The sequence below is a fragment of the Macrobrachium nipponense genome, chromosome 13, assembly GCF_015104395.2.
Source record: "Macrobrachium nipponense isolate FS-2020 chromosome 13, ASM1510439v2, whole genome shotgun sequence".
Lineage (NCBI taxonomy): Eukaryota > Metazoa > Arthropoda > Malacostraca > Decapoda > Palaemonidae > Macrobrachium > Macrobrachium nipponense.
Window position 1 is genome coordinate 37,337,147 of NC_087206.1, and position 15,000 is coordinate 37,352,146.

Sequence of the window (15,000 nt, forward strand, 5' to 3'; positions counted from 1 at the left end):
CTGAGTTACTTGGCACTGCACCATCTCATGAGAACTCTCATCACTCAGGCAGCATCAGTTTGAGTTACCCTGCCCTATCTGCAGCATCATTTGGTATTAACTGTACTGTAGACTGAATTGCAAACCAATTTACGTAAGAATCGACTTCTGACATGCATGCAAGAACCTAACCCCTAACTCCATGCCTGATTGTACGTAATATATACTATTACATATATGATTAAAATGTAGAAGTACATTATGGTAAAAGATTGAAATAATGATTGTACATTACATTACAGTACTAAGTAGGCACTTTTATATAGCAAAGGTTTGATAGTATACCCTACCCAGTATGTTGGCCACTTTCTAAGGTTCGACTTACAGCTATTCTGACTTACAACCAGTGGGTCGGAACCAAGCTTGGTTGTAAGTAGGATGGTGCTTGTTATATATATATATATATATATATATATATATATATATATATATATATATATATATATATATAATATATATATATACAGTGGGGCCTCGTTATCCACGGGGGATAGGGCCTAGAACCCCCCCGTGATAAGTAAATACCCGTGTTATCCTGATACCCCCCTCAAAAATTGCTTAAAACTGCCTACTTTAATAGTTAACCCACCCAAGACCACTATTCCAATGTTTATAACTGCCTACTTTAGTTCAAACACCAAATATGTTTTCAACTATCACCTAAAACTAAATTCAAGACAGTTTTAAAGTTATTGTACAAAATTAGCCTTAAAAAATAAATTTAGTATATGTACTACTGTACATAGGTATGTAGCCTACTAGCCTAGGGATTACAGCTAGAAGCCTACATACGCATGGTGGGCCTCTTTTTTTTTTTTTTTTACAAGGAAAGAGAGGATGAGTGGTAAGAGAACTATCAAAATATGTAAATCATATGGGTACTCACCAACAATCTATGTTGATAAAAGATGGCGACGATTTTGCAGTGCAATCCAGTAATATAGTAATAACGATAATGCTACCAACAGTATGCAGCGAAACATCTCTTCCCTTCGTCACAACACGTTAATACTAGTATATTCCACGTAAAAACCTTCATCTGACCTTTAGGCGTCTTTCCCATATGAGTAAAAGAATCAGGGCTTTTGGATGCCACATAATTAACTCGTTTATATGGGTACAATTTAAAGAACGCGCTGCACACCACATTTCATAACAACAACAAACAAACGTTTGTAGGCCAGTGTTGCCAACTGGGAATGGCAATTTCTTGCTAGATTTTGTTCCATAAAAGGCTAAAAAAATCACATACCGTATATACTCGAATAACGTGCAATCTCCCATATCGTGCAACCCCCTAATTTTCACCAATAAACAGTGGTTTTGTGTTTTGTCATGTATCTCATGTATCATGCAAGTTCATAAGGTTGGTGGTAGCCTGCTAATGGCCGAGTCATTCAGATGTTTGCTGATGCTAGTCAATTTACGGTAATTTTCTTATTAATCTCGAGAATTGAATAGAAAATCTCAAGATTAAAAAAAAAATCCCAAGATAATAAAATAATTGTAAAAATAACACGCCTTGGAGTCCTTAATCATTCTCTCTCTCTCTCTCTCTCTCTCTCTCTCTCTCTGGTCTCTCTCCTCTCTCTCTCTCTTCTCTCTCTCAGGAATACATACGTACGTACTGTAATTTGCAGTAAATGTGTAGACATTGTGTGCGTGTTTAAAAAAAATGTGCAGTACACACACATTCCGATGTTTCGGTTTTTGGAATTTTTCAGATTTCGGAAATGTGAGGTCAGATGCATAATCAAACAAACACCACTACTGCAGCAAAAACATTTTTTCCCTTTATGTTTTTCATTATTGTTATTTATTAATTACAGTTTATTTAAATAAATATTAATATAATACTGTTAAATGAATGTGAAGATAATTAAGATCACCTATAATATAGTGGGACAATTAATACCATATGTTCACTAATAGGTATTATTTTCAAAACAAACATTCCGTACAACACAAAAAATATATGTACATAACAATCAAAATATTATAATGTTTTGCAGTTCAACTTGTGAATTTTAACAATAAGTATGACTATATAATATATTTTACCATATCGATCTTGAAGTTGAAGAGTCGTAAAATTCTGAGGATGGTCCGGGAAAAGGATTTGTACTTTGTGATTACGTATCGCTACAACACCATGTGGTATTTTCATACCACTATATTGATGACGCATCGCTACGACACACTGGTGTTTTCATACCACTATACGTTAAAGTTAAAAAACATGACATAGAATCGACTTTGCGACTTCGTTCACTTGATATTTTTAACGATACAATAACTATCATTTTTACTACTAAAACCATCTTCACATAAGTAATTTTTCGTAAGATATGTGTTGTTGCAAAAGCTAGCTTATACATAAAAGGCTTTTATAATTTAAGTCATCTTAGATATACATATGCACCCAAAACTCATTGTGGGGAAATTTTACTACTGTTTCCTCGGATATTGAAATACTTTAGCATCATTCAAACACTTTAATAATATAATGCATAAATACTAGGCTATACATATTTACATCGTATACAAATACTACATACAGTTATATACACATACTTTTATATACAAAGTTAACAGTTATATACACATACTTTTATATACAAAGTTAATAATATGAATAGTGATCAGACGACAGCTGTGCACTGGACTACGTACGTACTACTTGGAAGATAAAACGAACAAAAATTTTGTTGTTGTTAGTCGCCGGGATAGATTAACATTTTTCCAGAGATTAAAAAGCTGAATTTTGTTTTGAAGGTATGTCAACCGCGATATTATATTATTGTTTTCACAAAGGAATAATTATATAAAGAAAATTATTGAGTAATTTTTGCCGTCAGCAGTCAGAAAATCACGAACATGGTAACGTTCAAACCTAGTGCCATCCATGGCGTATGTCTATAAATAGAACAGAAGCAGAGGGCAGTCATTGGATAACAGATCTCCATGGCTACCAACCAACCAATCAGGTGTTAGTTATACTACTCTGTAATTTCTTAGAATGAACGTTTACACACACGAAGCTAACGATGATGTATGTGTTTTGCATACAGTACGTAGTTTTAGTTTTTATTATTAGTGTAAGTATTTTACTGATTTCATGAAGAATAGAATGATTCCTTCTCATTACTTTGAATGCAAAATGGCTTGAAGATTCTTCCGCAAAAAGAAGAGAAAAAAAAATTCCTTAGAAGATTATATCTATTTACTAACGCGGTTGACATACCTTCAAAACAAAATTCAGCTCTTTAATCTCTGGAAAAATGTTAATCTATCCCGGCGACTAACAACAACAAAATTTTGTTTGTTTTATCTTCCAAGTAGTACGTACGTAGTCCAGTGCACAGCTGTCGTCTGATCACTACTCATATGATTAATTTTGTATATAAAAGTATGTGTATATAACTGTTAACTTTGTATATAAAAGTATGTGTATATAACTGTATGTAGTATTTGTATACGATGTAAATATGTATAGCCTAGTATTTATGCATTATATTATTAAAGTGTTTGAATGATGCTAAAGTATTTCAATATCCGAGGAAACAGTAGTAAATTTCCCCACAATGAGTTTGGGTACATATGTATATGGTGACTTAAATTATAAAAGCCTTTTATGTATAAGCTAGCTTTTGTAACAACACATATCTTACGAAAAATTACTTATGTGAAGATGGTTTTAGTAGTACAAATGATAGTTATTGTATCGTTAAAAATATCAAAGTGAACGAAGTCGCAAAGTCGATTCTATGTCATGTTTTCCTGAACGCGTTGACTTAACCTGTTAAGCGTCACCCACGTAATAATACGTTTACCGCGATCTACTCGGTAGCGCCTTCAACGGGATATTACGTTCAAAACTTTGACTGTGCTTGTCAAGCCGTCAGCCCCGTAATAATACGTTTACTCGTATAGAAAGTGTAGGAACATCATTTGGTAACACTCTCAGCACACGGGGAACTTATTTCCAGCCTGGCAACTCTTTCCTGGTGGTCGCTTATGCTAAAAAACTGCCTGTCCCTGTTGGTTTTCTTTCAATACGCTTCGGGCGCTTTATCGAGGACAAATAATTGGATTTCGCCGTCTTTTCAACAATGAATTGTCCCAAAGAGGAGGCGTATTTCTTCAGGCGAGATCATTCAAATACTAGATGAGGAGTCTGATATTGATAACCTATTTGATGATGAGAGCTCTAGTTTCTGAATCCTCCAGTGATGATACAAACTTTTCTTCCAATAGCGGGAGTGAAGATGAATTTTCTTTGCCGAGTGACTGGACTCAGAGAGAGAGAGAGAGAGAGAGAGAGAGAGAGAGAGAGAGAGAGAGAGAGAGAGAGAGAGAATTTCCTACACTTAATTACAGTAAGAATAATAAACATAAAAATCAATATTAACTTTGAAAAACTATCATCAGTGCTATGATCGCTGATTACAAAAAAGCGTGACGGTACGTTAGCAGCGAGCTCATCCGGGGAGGACGCTTAACAGGTTAAAGGAGAACGTTATTTTGGTTGTTTATCACTGGCACAAACCCATAACAATGCAGTGTATGTATGATAATTCTAAACTATTATTCACTACCAAAATAACGATGATATTTTGTATTGAAAATTAATGTTACGTATATTCCAAACATTATTACTACGTAGCATGAATAGTACTATAAAAATTTCGAAAGATAATCTTGCTGTGAACGCTACCATAATTTGATTTTCATATACGTACGTACATTTTGTCAGCTGGCTGGCCTCGCATAGATAAAATTGATTTCACTGATATGGAATTATCCACGAATAGCCTTTTTATTATGAAGATATGACGATAATATATAAGGTAAAAAATGCTTTTATGTATTTCGTTTACGCTTCGTCGCCAATAACAAACAGCAATACTTACGATAATCTATGACAAATAGCGTTTGTATGACTTCATTGTTCAGAGAAGTTATATACGAATACTGCCAAAATAATAATGAAGTTCGAATTAATTTTAGCCTTAATGTTATTACTACTGTAATTACACTACCACTACTATTAAAATTTCTAAAAGTTTATCAAAACAAAAAATGTCGCTTTGAACGCAACCGTATACATAAACCATTTTCGTACGTAAAGGTATATGCTTACATTTTGTGGCTGGCCACTCCGACGATAAGTTGAGTGCAATGATGTGGAATTATTCTTCGAATAGGCTATTTATTATGAAGATATGACTATAATATATGGTAAGAATGGTTTTATTACCTTTATTGTCAATTAATATCATAATGTGAATGTTTGTGTACGTTGGTTGTTATCGCACTGCAACTACGCTTAGCCTACCAATGAACGTCGTACATAAACCTTTTTGAATAGGCTATTTATTTCGAAGATAGGACAATAATATATTAGGTGAGAATGGTTTTATTACCTTTATTGTCAGTTAATATCATTATATGAGTCTTTAAATGAATGTTGGTAGTTATCAGACCACGGCCGAGGGTTAGCCTACCGAAAAACATCGCATACGCAACACAACAAACCCGTGATGCAGCGATTCATACCAGTGATGTAACATGAGAAACGGGTTCAAGAAAAAACCCGTGATTAAAACTGGATCCGTGAATACTGATCCGTGAATAAGCGATGCCCCACTGTATATATATATATATATATATATATATATATATATATATATATATATATATATATATATATATATATATATATATATATATATATATATATATATATATATATATATAAACGTATATATATAGATAGATGTGTATATATATAATATATATATATATATATATATATATATATATATATATATATATATATATATATATATATATATATATATATATATATATATATATATATGAATAATTATCACATCACCGTGATTCATATAAATCATTCGAGCTACAAATGTCCTTTAACCCTCTTATGCCGAGGCAGGTTTGGAGTGAGCGCAGAAGCGGAAAAAATAATGTTTTCAAAAAATCACAGCGTGCTTAGTTTTCAAGATTAATAGTTCATTTTTGGCTCCTTTTTTTTGTCATTGCCTGAAGTTTAGTATGCAACCATCAGAAAGGGAAAAAATATCATTATCATATATAAATAATGTGATATATGGTAGCGAAAAAAAAATTCATACATAATTGTATTCAAATCGAGCTGTGCGAAAAACGGGTAAAGCTAACGAGTTACTTTTTTATCGTTGTATTTTACACTAAATTGCGATCATTTTGATATATAACACATTGTAAAATGATCAAAGCAACACAGAAAAAATATTATCTCAAAATGATGCATGAATTTGTAATGCGCGGACGTAAAATTTTTTTTTTTTTTCAAAAATTCACCATAAATCTAAATATTGTTCTAGAGACTTCCAATTTGTTTCAAAATGAAGACAAATGATTGAATATTACGATACTGTAAGAGTTTTAGCTTAGAATTGCAGTTTTCGACTATTTCGGACGAGTTAAATTTGACCGAATGTTGAAATTTTTATATATATATATTTTTATATGCAAATATTACAAAAATGAGAAAAGCTACAACCTTCAAATATTTTTGTTTGTATTCTTCATGAATTTGCTCACATTTTCTTATATGAAACTCTATAAAACGCCCAATATGAAAAGGAGCAAATATTAAGAGAATGCAACTTACGCATTTCGGAGATTTGCGGCCACGAATCGGCGCGCAGAGGGAAAGAAAGTTTTTTTTTTAAATTCACCATAAATCTTAATATTGTGTTAGACACTTCGAATGTGTTTCAAAATGAAGATAAATGAATGTATATTACTAGATTGTAAGAGTTTATATTTATATGCAAATATTTCGAAAAAGAGAAAAGCTACAACCTTCAATCATTTTTAGTTGTATTCTACATGAAATTGCGCACATTTTCATATATAAAACTTTATGTAACGGCTACTTTAAAATGGTGCAAACATTTCGACGATCGCAAGAAAAAATTTCTTAATTTTTTCGGAAGAGTTACCGCGCGGACGTAAGGAAATTTTTTTTTTTTCATAAATTCACCATAAATCTAAATATTGTGCTAGAGACTTCCAATTCGTTGCAAAATGAAGGTAAATGATTGAATATTACTAGAATATAAGAAATTTAGCTTACAATTGCGTTTTTCGACCATTTCGGTAGCGTCAAAGTTGACCGAATGTTGAAATTTTTGCACTTATCGTTATTTATACTAATAAAAGCTACAACCATGGGTTGTTTTTAGTTGTATTGTGAATGAAATTGCGCACATTTCCATAAATAAAACGTTATGTAACGGCAAATTTAAAATGGTGCAAACATTAGGACAATCGCACGAAAAACATTTATCGGAAGAGTTACCGCGCCGACGTAAGGAAAAAGTTTTTTCATAAATTCACCATAAATCGAAATATTGTGCTAGAGACGTCCAATTTGTTGCAAAATGAAGGCAAATGATTGAATATTACTAGAATATAAGAGTTTTAGCTGACAATTTCGTTTTTCGACCATTTCGGTAGTCAAAGTTGACCGAAGGTTGAAATTTTGGCCATTATCATTATTTATATGAAAATATTTCAAAATTGATAGAAGCTACAATCATGAGTATTTTTTGTTGTATTCTACATGAAATTGCGCACATTTTCATATATAATACTTCATGTAATGGATAATTTAAAACTGTGCAAAAATTATGTCAAAGTGACAAAATAATTTTTGAGATGTGTGACTGATACTTTTTAGTGCGATAAGAAAGAAATTCGAGCTTGCGCGCCTGCGTAATGATTGTAAACAAAACAACGCCTTGATCCGTGAACTCCCAGCATCCCCCAAGGCGCGTGATTCAAAAGTTTTCAGCTGGTAGGCCTTTAAGCATTTTTCCGCGAATTTAAAAAAAGCTTTTTTGAGTCGACGTATAATACGTCCAATCTGCATATGGGCGACATTTTGACTCGACGTTTAATACGTCCAATCGGCGTAAGAGGGTTAATATCTAATTCGCTCTACCTGGAAATTGATATATTTTCATGTAAGTACTGAAGGGGAATTTTTTAGTTGATAATAATTTCCTCCCCTCATGGGATTGAACCACCGTCCAAAGGACAGGAACGAAATCAGGACCGACATTGATGTTACCGATTCGGCTAACAGTGAGGCTATAAGTTTATATCGATTCTGAAGTTACAAATCTCCGTCGAACTCGGTTTTTCAAAATTAGAATCGATACGAAACTCCCGCTACCATGTTAGCCAATTTGAACGTTTGACGCATGTAGTTATATTATATTATGAATAATTATTACATCACCGTGATTCATATAAATCATTCTAGCTATAAATGTCCTTTGATATCTAATTCGCTCTACCTCAGAATTGATATATTTTCATATATGTAGCGAAGGAGAATTTTTAGTTGATAATTTTGTACCCTCATTGGATCAAACCACTGTCCAACGGACAGGAACGAAATCAGGATCGACAATGAAGTTACTGATTCGGCTAACAGTGAGGCTTTAAGTTTATATTGATTCTGACCTTATGAATCACCGTCGAACTCGGTTTTTTCATAATTAGAATCGATATGAAACCCCCTCTACCATATTAGCCAATTTGAACGTTTGGTGCATGTAGCCATATTATGAATAATTATCACATCACTGTGATTCTTATAAATCATTCGAGCTACAAATGTCGTTTAATATCAAATTCACTCTACCTCGGAATTGATATATTATCATATAAATACCAGGAGGGGATTTTTTAGTTGATAATAATTTCGTCCTTTTTCTCATGGGATCGACCACGTCCAATGGACAGGAACGAAATCAGGACCGACATTGACGTTACCGATTCGGCTAATAGTAAGGCTATAAGTTTATATCGATTCTCACCTTGCAAATCACTGTCAAACTCTGTTGTTTTCGTAATTAGAATTGATATGAAACCCCCTCTACCATGTTAGCCAATTCGAACGTTTGACGCACGTAGCCATATTATGAATAATTATCACATCACCTGATTCACATAAATCATTCAAGCTTCAAATGTCCTTTAATATCTAATTCTCTACCACGGAATTGATATATTTTCATATATGTACCGAAGGGGAATTTTTAGTTCATAATAATTATGTCCCCTCACGGGATTGAACCACCATCCAATGGACAGGAACGATATCTAAACCGACATTGATGTAACTGATTCGGCTAACAGTGAGGCTATAAGTTTATATCGATTCTGACCTTACCTTACAAATCACCGTCGAACTCTGTTTTTTCGTAATTCCCCTTCGGTACATATATGAAAATATATCAATTCCGAGGTAGAGCGAATTGGATATTAAAGGATATTTTTAGCTCGAATGATTTATATGAATCACGGTGATGTGATAATTATTCATAATAAGGCTACGTGGTTCAAACGTTCGAATTGGCTAACATGGTAGAGTGGGTTTCATGTCGTTTCTAATTATGAAAAAACCGAGTTCGACGGTGATTTGTAAGGTCAGAATCAATATAAACTTATAGCCTTACTGTTAGCCGAATCGGTAACGTCAATGTCTGTTCTGATTTCACTCCTGACCGTTGGACGGTGGTTTGATCCCATGAGGGGACGAAATTATTATAAACTAAAAATTCCCCTCCGGTACATATATGAAAATATATCAATTCCGAGGTAGAGCGAATTAGATATTAAAGGGACATTTGTAGATCGAAAGATATATATATATATATATATATATATAAAATGACTGATAATATGTATCGTTGTGACATTTGTTGGAATGTGAAGACTGATCACTTTTAACTTCCCATGGAGACAGAGTCCGAAGCGACGACTTGAGAATGCTGACGTCTCTTTCTGGGATGGTGTGATACGAAGATGCTTACTTGGGCAGGTCAATGTTCGTTCTGTGGCTATGTGAGTTCATGAGGGCTTGTTCAAGGTGCCTTTGAAAACTGGTTGCGACCAGTTACCGAAGAGTGAGAGTTCATATGTACGTGTACTTACTATGTCTGTTGATAACGGCTTGGTTTAGCCGAGAACTAGGGAGACAGCTACGGGAGAAAAGGCAGAATGCTAGGTTAGCTCTGCGAAAGTCTATTTATTAGTGTGTGAAGTTCCAGGCTGCAATGGGTGAGTTATGATTTAGCCAAAGGGATGGGTTGTTTTGATAGCTTGTAAAGATGTTCCATTTCATTTAATCTTTTGACTTTGTCTTTACAATTGTGTGTGTTCACTAGTATGTTCTGTCTTTTAAACAGGCGGTTCTAGTGAGGGGACAGAGTGCCCTAGGGCCCAAGTGTCCTAGTGAGGGGACTGTATTTTGGAGAAGAGATAATTGGTGTGACTAATTACTGATTAGGACATTTAAATACCGGCGGGTTATCTAAGATAGTTGTCAGTGAGACTTTAACTATTTTCATTACATTGATGATCCTGTAAGAACTAGAGTTATTCAACTAGTAATTTACTTTGAAAAAAACGTTATATTTTTTCTAACTCCGACTCTGATTTAATGACCTGATGGAGAGAGAGACAGAGAGAGAGAGAGAGAGAGAGGGCTTTTGCCAGTGATCGCTTAGAGAGAGAGAGAGAGAGAAGAGAAGAGACTGATGGTTATCAGTTCGCCTAACGCTCAGGCTAAACACATACCAAATATTAAATACCAGGGGGGTGGGCGACGCCCTTCGCTGGTAATATATACGTATATATATATATATATATATATATATATATATATATATATATATATATATATATATATATATATATATATACTATATATACAGGCAGTCCCCGGGTTACGACGGGGGTTCTGTTCTTGAGACCCGTCGTAACCCGAAAATTGTCGTGAGCCGGAACGACGTTTGGAAATATGTCTTAAACTAATAAAAAGTTATAAAAACCTTACTTGTAATCCTTTGGTTACACTACATCTTGTTTCCTGTAGTTTTATGTACAACCTGGAGTTATTTTCATAAAAAAAATGCTGGTTCTTGAAGGTAAAAACTATTGTAATCCTCTGGTATCACTACTTTCTTGAAGTTTTATGTACAACCTGGAGTGATTTTGCCAAATCTTGAGGGCTACAAGAACAGTTGATTACTATTTACGTATCACATAGACTAATTAAAGTAAACGTATCTTTAAATAGGCTTATATATTAGTATCAACAAAACATTTGCTGGCATGAGTCAGAGGCCGTTTATGAAACGAACACTTCTCTGTCCTATCTGTTCAGAAAATAAACGTTACGTCAATCCCTGAGACCATTGTTGCCAAGATGCCTCTCTCTCTCTCTCTCTCTCTCTCTCTCTCTCTCTCTCTCTCTCTCTCTCTCTCTCTCTCTCTCTCTCTCTCTGATCAAATTACACTGGAACCTTGACATACGATTGCCCTAATATACGAATGTTTTGAGATACAACAGAAAATTTGCGAAAATATATGCTTTGATATACAACGAAATATTTGAGATACGATTTTGCGATGAGTGATAGTTGTATAGGTGACCGATAAATGGTGTTCAGTCTGTTTGTTTGTTGGTGCTGCATCGTTAACACGTCGTTGTTTAGTTCGTTGTATTTGTGCCTATTTTTCGTGTTATTTTGTCTATTTTATTATTAACCATGGGTCCCAAAGCTAAAGACAAAGCAGGTGATAAGAAAAAACCCAAGAAAATGATTTCGATGGAAGCAAAACATGAAATTATAGCAAAGCATGAACGTGGCGTTCGTATCGTCGATTTGGCAAACGAGTATGGTCAAAATCCTTCTACAATATCCACGATCATCAAGCAGAAGGAAGCTATAAAAACCTTCCAAAGGCATCACCATTATTTCTAAACTACGAACTGATTAAAAAAATAAATAAAAATTAGTTTAGCAATGTTATTTCATTTGTGTTTATTACGTAGTTATTAGTGTACATATGTAAATAAAAAGAGAACAAATCGTTCCCTGCCACCCTTCCCTACCTCCTCCCCCTGCTGGCCTCACGTCATCTTTCGTTGTGGTAAGTAAAATTCCTTTCTTTTTTTTATTGATTTTATTAACATTTATTATCATTTATCACATTGCTATGTTATTTTATCATTGTGTGTTATTACTTGTTTTTTTTTGTATAAATTGTGTATATTATATGTAATTTAGCTGTGTTTACGTGTGGTTTCATAGCGCTAGAACGGATTAATACATATTACATTATTTTAAATGGGAAAAAATGCTTTGAGATACAACCATTTTGATATACGACGATGGTAACGGAACAAATTAAATTCGTATGTCAAGGTTCCAGTGTACTGGATAATGTGTCTCTTTGGATACTTCGTTTTTGCCAAATCTTGAGGGCTACAAGAACAGTTGATTACTATTTACGTATCATATAGACTAATTAAAGTAAACATATCTTTAAATAGGCTTATATTATTAGTATCAACAAAACATTTACTGGCATGAGTCAGAGGCTGTTTAATGAAACGAACACTTCTCTGTCCTTAACTCGGAGCGTCGGAAGAACGGCCTCTCTCTATCTCTCTCTCTCTCTATCTCTCTCTCGTCTCATCTCTCTCTCTCTCTCTCTGATCAAATTACTGGATAATGTCTCTCTTTGGATACGTGGAATTTGCGTTGTAATCTAACCAGAAACTTCGTTTTGTTATTATTACTGGAAACAAGCAATGATTTTTTCATTATTTGCGCTTTTGGACTGTTATATGTAAACTTTGCGCACCGCAAGCTAGTATGTATTCACGCTCCTGGAAACTAGTTCCACATATGAGGCGTCACTAATAAATATAGAAAATACGACATAAAAAGTGTCGAAAATCATCATAACCTCCAAAATTTTTGTTGTAATCTAACCAGAAACTTATTTTTATTAATATACTGTGCTAAACTATAAAGGATTTTTATCATAGTATATGTTTTTTAAAAGCATCGTTAACTCGGAGCGTCAGAAGCATCAGCGTCATAACGTCTGAACAAACGTCGTAACCCAGGGCGGATTTTTCAATGAATATTTAAGAAAAAGCGTCGTAACCTCGGAAAGTGGTAAGCCGGAGCCGTCGTAACCCGGGGACCTACTGTATATATATATATATACCTATCATATATGTTGTGTATAATATATGTGTATGTATATCTATATATATATATATGTTTACATATAATATATATGTATATATAAATATGTATATATATATATTATCTATATATATATATATATATATATATATATTATTACTATATAATGAATGGTCATTGTCGCTTCTAGAAAGTCAGATTTTTAGTAAAAAGAGTATGGCCAGCAGAAACTTCAGCATTTTTCGTTAAAAACTTTATTTTCATCCAACGCCTACATTTCGGGATACAAATCCCATCTTCAGGGCTAAAAACAAGGAAAAAATGAAAATTCTATACATTAAATCAGACTAAAATGGGGCCACAGTAATAAATTATGCTATTTAAAAAAAATATATATAGATTAATTAACAATATATCAGTGAAATTCCTTTTCTGAGAGTGAGTAACTAGAGAAATTGAAAACAACATCCTTTGGTGCTATAAATTTCGGTTGCTTAAGTCCCAATTTTAGAAGCTTAACGCTTATGAACAGATTCAGTGTCAGTTATAAAAGTACTTACATTTTTGTTTAATAAACTTTTCATTAATAACCTATCAAGTAAGGTCATAGAATTGAAAAAATTGCTAGACAACTACTGTACTGTAAGATGAGTAATATCACACCAAATTTTGTCAAATTCAAGCTCTACAGATCCTCTTTTATATAACACTAACTTTATAGAACTTCCACCGAAACTCTTTTGAATATGGAGATTGCTTTTAAGACCGGAGCTATTAGAAGACTACAGTCCACTGTATCCCTGTTGTCTAGCAATTTTTTTCAATTCTCTGACCTTACTTGATAGGTTATTAATGAAAAGTTATTAAACAAAAATGTAAGTACTTTTATGACTGACACTGAATCTGTTCATAAGCGTAAGCTTCTAAAATTGGACTTGAGCACCGAAATTTATAGCACCAAAGGATGTTGTTTTCAATTTCTCTAGTTACTCACTCTCAGAAAAGGAAGAGTTCCTTCTTTCCTTTGGCTTGGACTTTTGCCTTCCCAATTTTAGACCAAATTTTTCAAAATTCTTTTTGCCCTTGAAATATTTTTCGATACCATTCACCAACTACCTTCCCACACCAACTTAGAGAAGGCTCGTCAGTTCATTCAGGGTGTTGCTCATAAATCTTATAAATCATATAGGGCTCCATCATGGTTTCCATTTTTTAAAAGTAATGACTTTCAAATTCTCAAGTCGCTGTCCCAGAGAGAAGACATTATTGTATGTCCCCCATAAGGGTAAAGGCATTGTCCTACTGGATAGGGATGCATATATCAACAAGATGAACAATGTCCTTTTCCGACGCTACAAAATTAGGGAGGTTGACCTCCAGAATTTAGTCTAATATTCAAGACCGAGGACAAGATTAATCGCAACCTTAAACAACTTTTTGACAATAATGTTTTGAATGATCAGGCATATCGGTCTCTTTATAGTACTGGCTCTTCTTTCAGTTCCTTGTATGGGTTACCTAAAATCCATAAAGAAAATGTTCCTTTACGTCCAATGTTAGCTGCCTATAACTCACCAAATTTTGCCTTAGCCAAATTTCTAGTCCCCCTACTCAACGGTTCAACAAGCAATGAACATATATTACTGAATTCCTCCCAATTTATTCCCGAGATTTTACACCAACACCCTGGTCATTTTATGGTTAGTTACGATGTATCCTCACTGTTCACCAATGTACCTCTCACCGAAACCATAAATATAATAATTAGTGCTTTATTCCCTACTGAAGATAGTGTTTTTGAAGGTTTTGATATTGACTCTTTTAGGAAACTTTTGGAACTGGCTGTGATGGATAACTATTTCAT